Genomic DNA, 19,260 nt, shown 5'->3' on the forward strand with positions numbered 1-19,260 from the left:
GGCCATGAGAAGGCCTTGATGGACAGGATTAAGGAAAACCCCAAGGCGTTCTATGAGTATGTGAAGAACAAGAGGATAAGATGTGAGAGAATAGGACCAATCAAGTGTGACAGTGGAAAAGTGTGTATGAAACTGGAGGAAAAAGCTGAGGTACTTAATGAATACTTTACTTCATTATTCACTACGGGAAAGGATCTTGGCGATTGTAGGGATGCTTACAACAGACTGAAAAGCTTGAGCATGTAGATATTAAGAAAGAGGATGTGCTACAGCTTTTGGAAAGCATCAAGTTGGATAAGGCACCAGGACTGGACAAGATGTACCCCAGGCTAATCTGGGAGGTGAGGGAGGATATTGCTGAGCCATTGGCGATGATCTTTGCATCATCAATGGACATGGGAGAGGTTCCAAAGGATTGGAGGGTTGCGAACGTTGTTCCATTATTCAAGAAAAGGAGTAGGGATAGCCCAGGAAATTATAGACCAATGAGTCTTACTTCAGTGGTTGGTAAGTTGATGGAGAAGATCCTGAGAGGCAGGATTTATGAACATTTGGAGAGGCATAATATGATTAGGAATAGTCAGCATGGTTTTGAATTTTTTGAGGATGTAACTAAACACATTGATGCAGGTAGAGCAGTAGATGTAGTGTATATGGATTTCAGCAAGGCATTTGATAAGGTACCCCATGCAAGGCTTATTGAGAAAGTAAGGAGGCATGGGATCCAAGGGGACATTGCTTTGTGGATCAAGAACTGACTTGCCCACAGATGGCAAAGAGTGGTTGTAGACGGGTCATATTCTGCATGGAGGTCAGTGACCAGTGGTGTGCCTCAGGGATCTGTTCTGGGACCCCTTCTCTTCGTGATTTTTATAAAGGACCTGGATGAGGAAGTGGAGGGATGGGTTAGTAAGTTTGCTGATGACACAAAGGTTGGAGGTGTTGTGGATAGTGTGGAGGGCTGATAGAGGTTACAGCAGGATATTGATAGGATGCTAACCTGGGCTGAGAAGTTGCAGATGGAGTTCAACCCAGATAAGTGTGAAGTGGTTCATTTTGGTAGGTCAAATATGATGGCAGAATATAGTATTAATGGTAAGACTCTCGGCAGTGTGGTGATCAGAGGGATTTTGGGGTCTGAGTCCATAGGACACTCAAAGATGCTGCGTAGTTTGATTCTGTGGTTAAGAAAGAATATAGTGCATTGGCCTTCATCAATTGTGGGATTGAGTTTAGGGGTCGAGAGGTAATGTTGCAGCTATATAGGACCCTGGTCAAACCCCACTTGGAGTACTGTGCTCAGTTCTGGTCACCTCATTACAGGATGTGGAAGCCATAGAAAGGGTGCAGAGGAGATTTACAAAGATGTTCCTTGGACTGGGGAGCATACCTTATGAGAATAGATTGAGTGAACTCAGCCTTTTCTCCTTGGACGGAGGATGAGAGGTGACCTGATAGAGGTGTATAAGGTGATGAGAGGCATTGATCGTATGGATAATCAGAGGCTTTTTCCCAGGGCTGAAATGGCTAGCACCAGAGGGCACAGTTTTAAGGTGCTTGGAAGTAGGAACAGAGGAGATGTTAGGTAAGTTTTTTATGCAAAGAGTGGTGAGTGCGTGGACCGGGTTGTCGGCCATGGTGGTGGAGGCAGAAACGATAGGGTCTTTTAAGAGACTCCCGGACATGTACATGGAGCTCAGTAAAATAGAGAGCTATGGGTAAGCCTTGGTAAGTTCTAAGGTAAGGACATTTTCGGTGCAGCTTTGTGGGCTAAAGGGCTTGTATTGTGCTGGAGGTTTTCTGTGTTTCTACAGGAAATGAACATAGAATTCCTATTTCAGGAAATCTCCTGTATTCCTTTCCCACTTCCTCTAGTCCACCCTGGTTCCCATTGCCCTTTTCATCCCTCTCCTCCTTGTGCAGATTTCCCCCCCCCACCCCAACCACCCCCATATGGTTCCATCTGTCCATCATACCCCCTCATCTAGTTCCTACAATTCTCTGTCTCACCCCCCCCCCCCCGCCCCCACCACCACTTCTGTTTCCTCTCTATCTCAGTCCTGATGCAGGGTCTTGACCCAAAATGTTGACTTTCCCTTTAACTCCATGGATACTGCTTAATGAGCTTTTTAGATCATTTGATTTATCCCCTCCCCCCCCCCCGCCTCCTTTTTCACAGTCTCCCATGCTTTGACTTCCATTCACATCTTCCCATTCATCAACTGGTCTGTCCAGGCACTGGAAGGACTCCTGAAAGGTGTTAAATTTTCACATCTGTGGCTCATTCAGCCTTAATTAAGTCACCCCACCCACTCCCCCCACCCCTGGCCTCCATCCTCTGATTTTGGAAGACACAGCCCTGTTTTAATCCCTTGATTCCCAACAGCCAACAGGTAAATACTTTGGTGTAGGAAGAGAGCGGATTGCCACAGTGCAGGGCCATCATGGGGGCTGCCTGGTAAATGTATGCATTCCTCAGAAAGACAGCTCTGTGGTTGTCTACCAGGCTCAACTTGATGGAGAGGAAGCTGTTGGTAATGATGCTCTGAGATATGTGAACAACAACTAGACAATGCCCTGAAGCTGAGAGAAGCCTTCCAGAAACTGAAGGTAACTAGGGAAAGAGCAATCCCATTAGGATTGGTGGCAAAGGACTTAGATGATATGATAAACAAATACTGGCAAAGGATTCTTCAGATGCCTATTATCACAAAGGTACCAGTTACAGTTACAGTATGTTATGCATTAGTGGTTTGGATATAAATGTAGGTGGTATGATTAGCAAATGTGCAAACTGGCCATGTTGTTGATTATTCTGAGAGGGTGGGATTAGGGTACAAGGTGATATTGATTTATTGGTAAGATTGGCAGAACAATCCTGGTAACTGTGAGCTGAAGAACCTGGGGAAAACTAATTAGGATTAGACATACACAACAGCCTGGGGTCTTGGGGAGCACTGACTAAGTAAGAGATCTTTCTAAACAAGATTCTGGTATCTTGTATCATCAAGTTGGTGAAAGACAGTGAAAAAAGGAAATGACTTACTTGGCTTCCTTAGGCAAGGAATATCATGGAATCTAAGAGCAGGAAGATCATGGAATCTAAGAGCAGGGATGTCATAGTGCAACTTTACAAAGCATTGGTTAGGTGACAGACAGAGTACTGAGAACATTCCTGGGTATCTCACTAAGGGAAGAATAGGATTACTGTGATGGAGAGCACTCGATAAATACACACACACATCATTCCTCTGTTGTGATGAGTGTACACTTTAATAATGGGTGTAATGGGTTGGATATATAGTGTTTCTCCCACCATACATGGTGGAACATTCCATTTCTTCAGTAATGTTGTGTAAATGGGTATATGCTGTTTGTATACCGTTTTTAAGGTAGATACTTCTATTTATTTTGTAATATGATTGTAACTACACTGTGGGGTGTATCATAATCTAATTCATGTATAGTTTTTTGAACTTTAGGGTAATTGGAATGTTATGTCCTAGTGCCTGATAAACGGGGCTCTTTGCTCTCAGTGGGAGAGAGAGCTTAGGTCTGCCAGTAGTACACACTGGCCAATAAAAGTACGGAGCTATTATTGTGCTTTCTGGTAGATTTCTTTTTTTAAAATATCGACAGTTTTCTTTTTACTATTTTTGCTCATGTTTCTAAGTTTGATTTTTGACCCACCTAATAAACACACTTGCCGAAAAGTGCTAAGTGACTCCAGCCATTTTTGCCTTCGGTCAAACCCGTGTATCTAACAACTGCACTGGAGAGGATGTGGAAGAGATTTACCGGGATTGTCCCAGGAATGCAATGTTCCCGATGTGAGGGGTGAATCAATAGTCTAAGATGGTTTTTCTTAATTCTCTTCCACCCCAACCTATATGTCAGTAATGATGATTTTAATTTACCTTCTGGCTTTTCAGAAGGTTGTCTGTTACGGTTTGATAGATCTGTGCTTATTGGCTGGCACAATGTCTGCACATGGTTGTCATCTTTAAGCAGTCCCATTCATATGTGATTTCAGATGCTCTAGGAAGCCGTCAAAGAAATAAATGGGATTACATGTCAACGGATATGTTGATATTCAGATGGTCTGGTAAGTCTTCAAGGGAAATAAATGCTTGTCTTAATAGGAAGGTCTGGAAAAAGATGCAGGACTGTTTGTTGAAGGTTTCCCCGATACAGCAGCAATATCTGTAGGTTGTTCCCTGGAATGATTACAGAGGTGACTTGAATTGCGCAACGTCAGCTTGCTGAGGGGGACGGGCCTACAATCCTCGGACTTGCCTGATGTTGGGAGCCAGAGATGGAGACGTCGAAAGCGATGTGCGAGGAAGCAGAAGCGAGGCAAATGGGCAGGGGTCCATGCCAGGCAAAAAACAAACCCTAGCCAGCTGGCTCTCCCGTCCATTCTGCTCTCCGATGTCTGCTCCCTGGACAATAAAATGGACTACATCCGACTCCAACGTAATACTCGGCGGGAGTACAGAGTTTGCTCCGCGTTTGTCTTCACAGAGACATGGTTCACTGATGGGATTTCAGATGCTGCCATCCAGCTAGATGGACTAGCTTTGTTTTGTGTGGACAGAGATGCAGCTGTCTCCGGTAAGGCTCGCGGTGGCGGTGTCTGTGTTTACATCGACACGGAATGGTGTAAGAACTCTGTGCTGGTTTCCAGACACTGCTCATCCTTAGTGGAGTTTGTGGCAGTTCAATGCCGACCATTTTACTTGCCACAGGAATTCACCTCTGTCCTTATATTCGGTGTCTACATTCCCCCCAGCGCTAATGCTAAGGAGGTGCTCTGTGAACTGTACGGGGCTATTAGCGAACTGCAGAACGCACATCCTGATGGTCTGTTTATTGTCGCGGGTGATTTTAACCACGCAAACCTTAAGTCAGTGCTCCCCAAATTCCATCAGTATGTGGACTTTGTAACGAGGTGGGAGAACGCATTGGACCTGGTTTACACAAACATTCCCGACGCGTACCGGGCAGAGCCCCACTCCACCTTGGATACTCAGAACACATCTCTGTTATGCTAATCCCAGCATACAGACCGCTCGTCAGGCACTCCAGACCAGTTCAGAAGCAGGTGAAAACCTGGCCAGCAGGAGCCATCTCTGCTCTTCAAGACTGCTTTGAGCACACCGACTGGCACATGTTCAGGGAGACTGCAGCCGTTGGCAACTCTACCAACTTTGAGGAGTACACAGCATCAGTGACCAGCTACATCAGCAAGTGCATTGATGATGTTACTCTGTCCAAGACCATCACTATACGTGCCAACCAGAAGCCATGGATGACTGCAGCGGTGCGTGCGCTGCTGAGGTCCCGCGACTCCGCCTTCAGAGCAGGCGACAAGGCAGCTTTAACAACAGCAAGGGCCAAACTGTCCCGAGCCATCAGAGGGGCAAAGCGTGCACATGCCCAGTGAATCCAGAGTCACTTCCAGGACAGCGGTGACACGTGGCACATGTGGAAGGGCATCCAGGACATCACCAATTACAAGACAACATCACCTGACTGTGCAGGTGATGCCTCCCTCCCAAATGTGTTGAATAACTTCTACGCCCGGTTTAAGGCGGAAAATGATGTGGCAGCGAGGAAGTCCACCCCTCCTGCGAATGACCAGGTGCTGTGTCTCTCCGTGGCCGACGTGAGAAGAACCTTGTGCAGGGTCAACCCACAGAAGGCTGCTGGACCAGACAGCATCCCTGGTAGAGTGCTCAGAGGATGTGCAGTCCAGCTGGCAGATGCTCTCACTGACATCTTCCACATCTCCCTGAGCAGTGCCACCGTTCCAACGTGCTTCAAGGTCGCCACCATCGTCCCCGTGCCAAAGAAGTCTTCAGTGTCCTGCCTAAATGACTACCGTCCCGTTGCACTCACATCCATCATCATGAAGTGTTTCGAGAGGCTCATCATGAGGCATATCAAGACCCTGCTGCCCCCCCATCACTGGACCCCCTGCAGTTTGCGTACCGTCCCAACCGCTCAACAGATGACGCCATTGCCACCACCCTCCACCTGGCCCTAACCCACCCGGACAAAAAAGACACATACGATCGGATGCTGTTCATAGACTTTAGTTCAGCATTCAACACAATCATCCCTCAGAAACTGATTGGAAAGCTGAGCCTACTGGGCCTGAACACCTCCCTCAGCAATTGGATCCTAGACTTCCTGACTGGGAGACCTCAGTCAGTCTGGATCGGAAACAGCATCTCCAACACCATCACACTGAGCACGGGGTCCCCCAGGGTTGTGTGCTCAGTCTACTGCTGTTCACTCTGCTGACCCACGACTGTGCTGCCACACACAGCTCGAACCACATCATCAAGTTCGCCGATTACACCACCGTGGTGGGTCTCATCAGCAAGAACGACGAGTCAGCTTACAGAGAGGAGGTGCAGTGGCTAACGGACTGGTGCAGAGCCAACAACCTGTCTCTGAATGTGAACAAAACAAAAGAGATGGTTGTTGACTTTAGGCGGGCACGGAGCGACCACTCCCCGCTGAATATCGATGGCTCCTCGGTTGAGATCATAAACAGCACCAAATTTCTTGGTGTTCACCTGACGGAGAATCTCACCTGGTCCCTCAACACCAGCTCCATAGCAAAGAAAACCCAGCAGCGTCTCTACTTTTTGTGAAGGCTGAGGAAAGTCCATCTCCCACCCCCCATCCTCATCACATTCTACAGGGGTTGTATTGAGAGCGTCCTGAGCAACTGCATGACAGCCTGGTTCGGAAATTGTACCATCTCGGATTGCAAGACCCTGCAGCAGACAGTGAGGTCAGCTGAGAAGATCATCGGGGTCTCTCTTCCCGCCATCACGGATATTTACATGGCACGCTGCATCAGCAAAGGAAACAGCGTTATGAAGGATCCCATGCACCCTTCATACAATCTCTTCTCCATCCTGCCATCTGGGAAAAGGCTCCGAAGCATTCGGGCTCTCATGACCAGACTATGTAACAGTTTCTTCCCCCAAGCTATCAGACTCCTCAATACCCAAAGCCTGGACTGACACCTTACCCTACTGTCCTGTTTATTATTTATTGTAATGCTGGTACTGTTTTTGTGCACTTTATGCAGGCCAGTGTAGGTCTGTAGTCTAGTATAGCTTTCTCTGTGTTTTTTTTTATTATTACGTATTTCAGTCTAGTTTTTGTACTATGTAAACCATGGTCCTGAAAAACGTTGTCTCATTTTTACTATGCACTGTACCAGCAGTTATGGTCGAAATGACAATAAAAGTTGACTTGACTTGACTTGTGCTGGAAGATCAGAAATACCTTGAAAGATGCGCTTTGATCTTATTGAAATTTGCTAGTTGGCCAGTGTAACAATTTACCAATCAGTGAATGCTGCTTACTGGCACAGCCATGCTGGGTAGGTTCTAAAGTTGAATGTGGCCAATGCAAAGGTTTTGTAGGGAAGGGTCACAGATGAAGGGGTCCTGCTGCCACTGCACATTGAGAGGCTTTTTGGGTGATTTGCGTAAAGAGAAACTATGTGTGGCAATAATGATTTGTAAATAAAATGCATTGGTTTGACAGCACAGTGTAAAGAAACAATATACTGAGTGGCATTTCGCTTCTTCTACAACTTTCTAATGAATAAAGTATATTTTTGAAATTTAGAAAAATGAATGCTTGCCTTGCCAGTGATACCCCATCCTTACAAATTACCTAATACATAAAGTCAGCTTAACTTGCAGCACCTGTGGAAAGAGAAACAAGAGTTAAAAACTTGCATGATTTGTGAAAAACAATTTACCTTTTTAAAAGGAAGCTGTAAGTCCCCTTTATTATCTTTTGTAGCTTCCTCTGCTCCTTTCCCTCACTGGAAAGGCTCTGAGGGTCTTTGTTAGTGTTGGTCATCAGCCAGAACATGAGAAAAGCACTTTAAAATAGTTCATGAATAGTATTTATCCAAACAATTTACAAAACCCTGTCCTTAAGAAACATTGAAAGCCTCTTTTCATAGTAAAGCTTATGTTTCAAATATTATATGTGATCTGGACATTTTGTTGACAATTGTAAGATTACTCTATGCACATCTATGGATGCTTATTCAGAGAATGGTAATGAGGAAAACCAAATTACTAGCCATCTTAACCAGTTATTTCCTCCTTTCAGTGAATATCAAATTATATTTCCAGCTAGCATATGACATTTAACACGTTTGATCGATCAAACAAATTTTCTTTTGATTTTCTATTAATGTTATAGTCAGTACAGGCTTTGCTATCCAACAATGTGGGTTTCATTTATATTTCTGTCTGTTAAAAAATACAGTGGATTCCAGTTAATTGGGCCATCAGTTATTTGGAGCAATTCTTATGGAACAAAAAAGACTAATCATGTTATGGTCTGGTCCGGAGCCCGCTTTCTGGGTCTTGATCCAGTCCACGCAATCCGGACTCCGGGTCTTGTAGCCGTCCCTCCTTTAAGCCCAAATAGGAACATCTTGGCTTAAGGAGGCTCACCTGAGACCTATATATATAGGGGCTCGGGGACTGAGTCTAGTTGGGGGTTGTCCTGTTCCTCTTGGTTTGCTTTGCGTTGTTTGCCTGGCTATCCTGTTTTGATCCTGGCTTGGAACACCCACTGTTAATCATCTAGTTCTGTAATTCTGTTCTCGTAGTCACCCTGGACTGAGCTCCCATCTGATCCCTTGCCTCTGTTGGGTAAGCAGGCTGGACTGCTGTTGCCCGGTGGGGGGACTCTAACCCTTTCCTACCCTCTTCTGATGGATTGTGCCCTGCAACCTGCCCAGGTGCTCTGTGTCTTGTCCAGGCCCCTGTGTTCCTGCCTGGGAGGCAGCCCTGCCCAGGAGCTATGTGGCCTGCCCTGAGGACTCTGACCCTTTCCTACCCCTTGCTTCTGATGGGTTGTGCCCTGTGACCTGCCCAGGCCCCATGTTCCTGCCTGGAAGGCTGGGCCCTGCCCAGAAGTAATGCCACCTGCCCAGAGGGCTATCCTCCCAGTGATCCTTGTCCCATAGACCCATCCTTTAGCCTAGCTAAGGTCCTGCCCTTGCCATGAACTCTCTGAAACCCAGGATCACCTTTGCATGCCACAGTCTCCCCATCTTGTTCTATACTTCAGTTGTTCCTCTCCTGCCCCTAGTACTTCAGTGCCTGTATCCTGCATTTGAGTCCAGTCTCCACATCCCCTTCTGACATATCAAGCCTAATCTGGGCAGGAGTCATTTGCTGACCAGTTTCTAACTACCATCAGATGCATGAACTTTGTGACCATTAGACAGCACACTGTGAACAGCTTTTTAAATAGTGTCATTTGAATGTGCTTCTGTTTAAAAAGCAGTGATAATTAGTGGGAAACAAGCAGCAAGAAAATGCAAAACAGTTTTGCTCACTGCTATTTCAAGCATTCAGGGTTGATGATGCTGGACATTGTTGGGAGTGAAAATGAAATGATTTGACTGCTTCAACATGTTAGGAACAATAAAGAATTTGAAGGTATCGACAATCATTGAGAACGTTCCAATGCAAATGACGAGTTGGAGGATGCGTTCATCACAAATTGTATGAAGTTAGTCCATTATCTCCACTAGGTTCATTTACAATCAATCAAAGAACACAACTGTGCTCACACAGCTCTCACCTGTGGTTCCAAGGGGCTGTTTGCATACAATGACAGGCATACCCCCAATACACTGCCTCAAAGGGCAGGCTAAACCAGGTGAGGGTGGCTGGCGGGCCATATACCCCAGTGAAAGAGGGACAGGCCTGTTCAATGAGACCATCAGACATAGGAGCAGAATCAGACTATTCAGCCCCTCACGACTGCATCACTATTTCATCATGGCCCATCCATTTCCTTCTTAACCCCATTCTCCTGCCTTTTCCCCATAACCTTTCACACTCTGACTAATCAAGAACCTAAAAATGTCTGCCTTAAATGCACCCAGTGACTTGGCCTCCCACTGATGTACCATGCTCTGGCTCAAGAAATTCCTCCTCATCTCTGTTCCAAATGGACATCCCTCTACTTTGAGGCTGTGCCCTCTGGTCTTAGACTCCCCTCCAAAGGAAGCATCTTCACATGCACTCTATCTAGGCTTTTCAACATTCAATCGGTTTCAGTGAAATTCCCCCCACCCCCGTCATTCTCCTAAATTCTAGTGAGTGCAGGTCCAGAACCATCCAACACTCCTCACATGATAAGCCATTCAAAGCTGGAGTCATTCTCATGAACCTCCTCTTGACACTCTCCAATGTCAGTACATTATTTCTTACATAAGGGGCCCAAAATTGTTCACAAAATTCCAAGTGAGATATTACCAATGCCTTATAAAGCCTCAGCATTACATCCTTGTTCGTATATTCTCGTCCTCTCGAACTGAATGTTAGCATTGCATTTGCCTTCCTCACTACTGATTCAAACTGAAAATTAACCTTTATGGAATCCTGCACAAGGACTCCCAAATCTCTTTGCAACTCGGATTTATGAATTCTCTCCCCATAGTCAATGTTTTTATTCCTTGCATGACCATAAACTTCCTGACACTGTATTCCATCTGCCACTTCTTTTCCCATTCCCTAATCTGTCTCAGTCCTTCTGCAGACTTCCTGCTTCCTCAGTGCTACCTGCTCCTCCAACCTACCTTCGTATCATCCACCAACTTGGCCACAAAGGCATGAATTTCATCATCCAATTCTGTGACAGGCAACCTAAGAAGAAGTGGTCCCAACAGAAAGCCCTGTGGAACAACACTAGTTGTTGCAGCCAGTCTAGCTCCCTGTATTCCACTCTCTGCATCCTGCCAATCAACCCATACTCGATCCATGCTAGTAACTATCCTGTAATACCCTAATCTCTTATTTAGCAGCCTTGTTCTGTGACACCTTATCAAAGGCCTACTGAAAATCCAAGTACCCAACATTCACCATTTCTCCTTTGTCTGTCCTGCACGTTATTTCTTCAAAGGATTCCAACAGATTTGACAGCAAGATTTTCCTTTAAGGGAACTGTGCTGACTTCAGCTTATTTGTCATGAGCTTCCTAGTGCCCAGATACCACCTAGTTCACAATTGACTCCAACATCTTCCCAAATGCTGAGGTCAGACTAATTGGCCTATAATTTCCTTTCTTCTGCCTTCCTCCCTTCTTAAAGAGTCAAGTGACATTTGTAATTTTCCAGTTCTCTGAAACCATGCCAAACTCTATTAGTTCTTGAAATATCACAATCTTATCACCTACCTCTTTTAGAACTCTGGGGTGCAGTCCATCAGATCCAGGTGATTTATCTACCTCCTAACCTTTCCGTTTCCAAAGCACCATCTTCCTAGTAATAGTAACTGCACTCACTTCCACCCATCAACACTCTCGAACTTCTAGCGTACTGCTAGTGTCTTCCACATGGAAGGCTGATGCAAAATATTTATTAGGTCATCTGCCATTTCCTTGTCCCTCATTACTACTTCTCCAGCATTGTTTTCCAGTAGTGCAAAATCTACACTTACCTCTCTTTTACTCATTATATATCCGAAAAAACTTTTGGTACTATTTTCCAGCTTACCCTTAATTCTCATCTTTTCCCCATTATGGTTTTTATTTATTGCTTTCTGTGATTTTTTTTTTAATTCCCAGTTCTCTGACTTCCCACTAACTTTTGCTTCATTATGTTGCAGCATGCAAAGTCAGCTCAGTGGATGGGATTTACAGAAAGATTCAATGGCCAGGAAGGCAGTTCTGGAACACTTTGTGGAAGGGTGAAGGACATGACGGGACACAGAGTAATTCATGGTCAACAAGTGCAACGAAGGAAGACCCCAGTTGTTACAACTTTCATACCACTTCGGAGGTTGAGATAGTAAAACTGCACAGTGCAATTGTGTTTCCATTTTAAACTCTCCCACACAGGAGCTCTGTATTCATTGGATATGATGGACAGTCAACACACCAACTCTTTGGGTGTATAAATAGTTGGGTGTATAAAGGGAGGACAGGAGGATGAATACAGGGCCCTGGTGGAGGACTTTGTCAAATGGTGCAATCTGAATCACCTGCAGCTCAACATCAGTAAGACAAGGGAGATGGTGATGGACTTTAGGAAGACCAAGCCTGCACTGCTCCCTGTTACTACTGATGGTGAGGACATGGATGTGGTGAGGACCTACAAGTAACTGGGGCTGCACCTTGACAACAGCCTTGAGTGGAGCACCAACACAGAGGCTGTGTACAAGAAGGGCCAGAGTCGCCTCTCCTTCACATGTTCTACCAGTCTGTTATCACCAGTACAGTCTTCTACACGGTTGTGTGCTGGGGTAGGCATCAACATGGGTGATGCCAGCGGGCTTAATAACCTGATTAGAAAGGTTGGGCCTGTTATTGGAGTCAAACTGGACACTCTGGAGACTGTGGCAGAACAAAGGACTCTACAGAAAATCTTGGAAATTTTGAACGACGTTTCTCACCCCCCTGCATGCGACCTTGGCTGAACAGAGGAGCACTTTTAGTAATAGACCAAGATAAATGCGCTGCTCCAAAGAGCAGCATATGAGGTCATTCTTACCCTCGGACATTAGGTTCTACAATGAATCAATCTATATAACCAGGGAAGTGATGGTCCCCCCACCCCACCCCACCCGGTTAGAATGTTTGAGGTAATTTATTATTTTATTCTCCCTTACTTCTCTTCTAATATTTGTATATCTGTGCACCTGTAATGCTACTGTGACACTGTAATTTCCTTTGGAATCAATAAGGTATCAATCTATCTATTGGGAACTAATATAATTTTATAATTCATTGATGGTGTTCTAATTTGTTCTGTAGTTCATTTAAATACATTATCTGTTACTCAATTAAATGCTAATTTGTCATGTTTATTCCTTCTTAACCATGAAATTTCATCTAATTGGGGCAGCCATTTCATTGGGCTAAAACGTACTAATCTCAATGTGTCCCAATTAACTGTATATTAATTTTCTGTTTCCTTCAAGCTGTTTTTGGTTGTATCAAAGTCATTATAAAGGACAATACGGGGAGTCCTAAATGTGATGGCTTTCAAGGAAAATGAAATTCTATTAAAAATTACCAATTTCATTAATATTTGAATAGGCAAGTTCAATTCTTATTCTGTTGCAATATATATTGCTGAGAGTTTTTGTTAATGTGAATGCCTTTGCTTTGAAACTAACAGCTGTTGTAAGATGCTTATTCTCAACACATTCTTAACCTCTAACAATGTCCATTGCAGACATGAGAGATGAAGAGGTCAAAACCATATGTATGATTAATTCAAAGGTACTTGATAAACAGCCTTGAGAATTTTCCACAGAATGTTGTTGCAAGCCCAAGGCAGTTAGTCAGCAACAGCAGGAGCATCTGAAAGGAATGACAGCTTTAGAGAAACAATCATTGTTCATCGCCAATATTTTGTACATCATGTTGCTGTTTATAATGGGTTCCTTTACAAGTTCAATAAACACAAATATGATATTGACAGTGCAGTTTTGCAATCTTGTGATGTCTGGCATTGATTAAATGTTGTTTAAGATCTTCACAGATGATTTCAGCAGTATATTTAATTTGTTTTTTTTAAATTAATGAATATTCTGACTTCCTGCTGAGGGCATTACTAATTATTTTTTAACTTCCTTAAAATACAGCTCCAAAACATCAGAATCAAAATCAGGTTTAACCATATAACAACTACAGCATGGAAACAGGCCATCTCAGCCCTTCTAGTCCATGCTGAACGCTTACTCTCACCTAGTCCCACTGACCCACACTCAGCCCATAACCCTCCATTCCTTTCCTGTCCATATACCTATCCAATTTTACTTTAAATGACAATACCGAACTTGCCTCTACCACTTCTACTGGAAGCTCATTCCACACAGCTACCACTCTCTGAGTAAGGAAATTCCCCCTCATGTTACACTTAAACTTTTGCCCTCTAGCTCTCAAATCATGCCCTCTTGTTTGAATCTCCCCTACTCTCAATGGAAAAAGCCCATCCACGTCAACTCTATCTATCCCCCTCATAATTTTAAATACCTCTATCAAGTTCCCCCTCAACCTTCTACGCTCCAAAGAATAAAGACCTAACTTGTTCAACCTTTCCCTGTAACTTGGGTGCTGAAACCCAGGTAACATTTTAGTAAATCTTCTCTGTACTCTCTCTATTTTGTTAATAGCGTTCCTATAATTAATAGGAATTAATATCACTGGTGTATGTCGTGAAATTTGAGAACTTTGTGACAGCAGTACAATACAATACATAATAAGGGAGAGAAAAGAAAACTGAATTACGGTAAGAATATAAATATATAAGTAATGCAAAAAAATGAAATTAAAAAATAGTGAAGTAGTGTTCATGGGTTCAATGTCAACATGGTCAATATTGAGAGAATAGCTTGTCAGTAGTTTTTGATTATTAAAATTGTCAATCTGATTGTCAAATGGGGGGGTGATTTTTCTAACTTGCCCATGGACAATTATTTGTCAACTTATTTCATATCCTGCCTAACCTTGTGAAAGGAATTTAGTTCTCTGTGAATAATGTAGTCGTGGTTGAACTTACCTATGTCATATTTGCATGCTAGACATTAGTAACATGAACGTATTGACTTGAGTTTGAAGTCATGCAGAATTCCATACGAAAGATGTAAAGATGAATCTCACTGCAAGAGCAGAGAATCTTTGTACTGAAGCAAAAAGAGAAAGATTTACATTTTATCATCTTTTTCACCACTTCATTGTGACTCACAATGCTTCAAAGTCAATGAGTTATGGTCACCATTGAAATGTAAGAAGCATACTGTTAAAAACTAACTTGAACGCAGAAGTATGTACAAACACCCTGAGTTATTGCTTGGTGAGGAAAATACCTTGAGTTACTTACTGGTATTAGAAAAAGGTAAGTCCTTCTTTGCTTCAATATGAATGTTCCTTCATTTCAAATGGTGAATATTTACTTTGTACCTTAACTTTTATGGAGCTCTGCATGAATGTGAATCTAAGAAGAAATATAGGAACAGAAGAAATAGAAGCAGGAGCAGGTTAATAAGACCATAAGATATAGGAGCAGAATTAGGCCATTTGACCCATCGACTCTGCTCCACTATTTCATCATGGCTGATCCATTTCCCTCAGCCCCAATCTCCTGCCTTCTCTCTGTATCCATTCATGCCCCGTCTAATCAAGAATCTATCAACCTCTGCCTTAAATAGACAGTAAGACTTAACCCCCACAGCCACCTGTGGCAACAAATTCCACAGATGCACCATTCTCTAGCTGACGAACTTTCTCCTCATCTCCATTCTAAATGGACGTCCCACTATTTTGAGGCTCTGTCCTCTGGCCTTAAACAACCCCACCAAAGGAAGCATCCTCTCCAAATCGACTCCTTTGAGGCTTTGCAACATTTGATAAGTTTCAATGAGATCCCCCTCATTCTGGCCAAAGACTCAACATCACCTACTTAACTATTCCCCGTAACTCTTAATTCCCCTACTATGCAAACACCTACCTAACTTTGTCTTAAATATACTTCTTTAAATTGCCTTTACTGCTTCCCTGGCCAGTGAAATCTACAGAATTACTACTCCATGCTAATTCTACTCCCCAGATCTTGAGGCTATGTCCCCATGTTTTAGCCTCACATATCAGTGGAAACAACTTTCCTGCCTCTTCTATTTTAGTTCATCCCTTTCATGGTTTCTATAAGATCCTCTCTCATTCTCCGAATTCCAGCAAGTGTAGTTCCAGGTGACTCAATCTCTCCTCACAGGCTAACTCCCTCATCGCCGGAATCAGTCTGGTGAACCTCCTCTCTACCAGCTCCAAAGCTTTTATATCTTTGCTCAAGTAAGGAGAACTGAACTGCAAGCTGTACTTCAGGTGGATCCTCACCAATACCTTCTACAGTCCCAGCTTAAACTCCATGCTATTAAGTTAATTTCCTCTAGCATTGAAAGCCAATAATTAATTTGCTTTCTGATAAACTTTTGCACCTGAAAACCAACCACAAGCACTGTGAAGTCTCTTCACACAAATGCTACAATCTTTCAATATTTAAATAATAATCTAATCTTCTGTTTTTCCTTCCAAACTGGGTAACTTTGTATTTACAAACATTGTACTCCATCGGCCAGTACCTTGCCCACTCATTTAACCTATTTATATCTCTCTGCAGACTCTCCACATCTTCTACTCAATTTGTTTTTCAACTCAATTTAGAGTCGCCAGCAAACATGGAAATATTACACTCAGTCCTGTCTTCCATCATTAATGTAAATACAAACATGAAAATAATATACTACCAAATATTAAATAGGATGGAAAAACATTTCACTTTAATAAATAATGACATAAGTTCATTTATACATATTTAGAGGACAGATGGTGTCTCAGTTTTCAGCTAAAAAGCAACAATACGGGTAATTCAACACCCGGATTCTCAATAAATAAATAAATGCTATCATTGCAACTTAGAAACATTGAGAAAAGTGGCAATAGCTAATTCCCATCTCTGTAAAAGATATACAGTGGAATTACAGAAAACATTTAGTAACACTTCAGTATCACTACAGCTCATTGCCAGACATAGCATACACCCATCTGAGAATTATTTTGGGAAATCATATGGATTTCATTATAAATAAGCATGGTGGTACAAGGAGAAGTTTGAATTTTCTGGTAAAGTTAATCATTAAAATCAGTTCAGAAAGATCATGTTCTGAACAATGAGTAGTGGATTGAACATTTAGATTGCATATGCAGTCTGTCACTATGACAACCAAAACTAGGTTGCTGATTACTAAATTGCCACGCTAGTTTTAAAACATTTTCTTCCATGTGTAGGTTTTCTTTCTGCAGCCACACTTTTATTATCTTTAATACTAGATTAATATTTTTCTCTCACCTGTGCCCATGCTTTCAGCCACTATGACTCTGAAATCATGAACTGGTAAATTAGACATTTGGCTTACTTTTGTTTTGCTCGATATCCTTACAGATTATTTCTTTGGTTCAATGAACTGAGGTAGCACAAGTGAAAATTATGACAGAATGTCAAATAAAGTGTTACATTTGCAAAGAACCTAGCTGTTTCATTACCTTTCTTTAATACCTAGATGCATTCTTTAAAATCTATATTATTGATGAAGTAACTTTGAGCTACTACTCCATTATCTCCTTAAGTGGTTGACTATTAAGTTTAATTTTGTATTTTTCTTTACAGGTTAGAAGTGTGATAAAGCTGCCATTTGGTTTCTTTTCTTGTTTGCTCCCAACTATCACCACCTGCCTGTGTCCCATTTCCACCCCTTACTCTCACCCGCCTGACTCCATCTGCCCATCATCCCCCACCACTCCCCAGTTCACCCATCACCTGCCAACACCCATCTCACCCAACTCATCCTTATAATGGCTATTTTCCCTCCCTACTCTCATTCCTGATATGTAGGGGTCTCAATCTGGAATGCTGACAATTCTTTTCTCCCCACAGATGCTATTCGACCTCCTCGATACCTTTATAAAAATATCTGTTCTTGTTAAACCACTTAGAGAATTTGAATTTGTTTTTTTTTCAAAAATGTGGCTATAAAAAGTTGAGGTTGACAACAATGGCCTGGTTTGATTGTGATTAAAGAGCCTTAACCCAGAATGGATAAGCCTATGTGTATCCCACATCTTAACAGTCCTCTGAAATGGCCTAGCATCCAACTCATTTGTAACAAACTGCTACCATAGATGAATAGAACATCTCACTATATTTCCAGGACAAGGGCCACGGGCAATAATTAAGTTCAAAGTACATTTATTATCAAGGAATGTATAGATTAAACAACCTTGAGGTGAATCTCCTTACAGGCAGCCACAAAACAATGAAACCCCTAAGAACCCATTAAATAACGAAGACTGTCAAACACCCAGTGTGCATGAAAAAAACAAATCATGCAAACAATAAAAGTTAGCAACTAGCATTTGAGAATACCCATACAGCTAGGTTAATTTGTTTTAAAGAGGATTTTGTTTAAGGTGGTACAGCAGGGGCTGAAATTCATCGTTTTCACAAAGCGCATGATGTATTAGCTGAGCACTCTACTACCTTCACTGAAGCAGAATAGTGGAAGTGGTGTATTATATTGACCATTTGCCATCAGTGATTGAGGACAACTTTCTATACTCTTTTTTTTGATAGCCACCGAAAAACTGGGATTCTGTGCAGATATGTTTATCATGATGTTAAATCAGCCTATTATTTTTATGTAAAGCATTGCCTACAGCCTGTTGAAAGAGCTGGAACAGGTAAAACATTGTAAAGTTGCTTTCTTGGTAGGTGGTGGGTGCTGATGCTTCCTCCTGAAATAACGGGGGGAGAGCTATTGTTTTACTGATGCTTGTGCGTAGGAGGGGGAGAGGCATCTCTGGGCTTCGAATGTTTTTCTGTCATTCGTTCTTTGCGGTTCTCATCTGTTTTCATGGATCTCTGTGAAGAGCAAGAATTTCAGGTTGTATACTGTATACATTCTCTGATATTAAACGGAACCACTGAAGCACTGAATCAACATGCTTGCAACAAGAATTAGATTTTGCCCTGATGCCAATATGATTAAAAGCAACAAGGAGTAAAATTATCATTGATTTTGGTATGATACATCATCACCAGAAATTCATTGCCACAAAGTCTGCAGCTTCATGATGATAACGTATTATATCCTTGTTTGACAGGCCACAGAGGAAATCCGTCTATTATTGTGAACTTCAATCCGATCAAAAAGCACTGAAGTTAATCAAAGTAATGAGTATGCCTGATTTCATTAGCAGAGAATTAGCAGATCTATGTTTTCATAGATTTTCCTGAGAACTGATGGATTTACCTACTAATGGGTCTGCAAGCACAGGATTCTTTACAAACATGTGCTTGCCCAACTTTACTCCAGCAATAGGTTTTATAGACTCCAGTGACAGAGAGCCAGCTTCCTGCAATTTTCTAAGAATTTCACAAGGAAATCTGCCAGCTGAATAATTCAGTGACTCTTACCTCAATGCATTGGAAATGCACGGCCAAATCAAAGCAAGTTTTAGGAAATTAAATTAAATTTTGATTTAATTAAGTTAATTTAAGTATAATGTACAGGTGATCCTCATGTTACATAGTGGTGGTGGTAAGAGGGTGGGTAGGTGTGGTGGTTACATTCCTACAAGATGGTCCATATGATGATTTTCCATAATTTCCTCTGCTTATACATTACAAAC

The sequence above is a fragment of the Hypanus sabinus genome, chromosome 3 (genome assembly GCF_030144855.1).
Source record: "Hypanus sabinus isolate sHypSab1 chromosome 3, sHypSab1.hap1, whole genome shotgun sequence".
Lineage (NCBI taxonomy): Eukaryota > Metazoa > Chordata > Chondrichthyes > Myliobatiformes > Dasyatidae > Hypanus > Hypanus sabinus.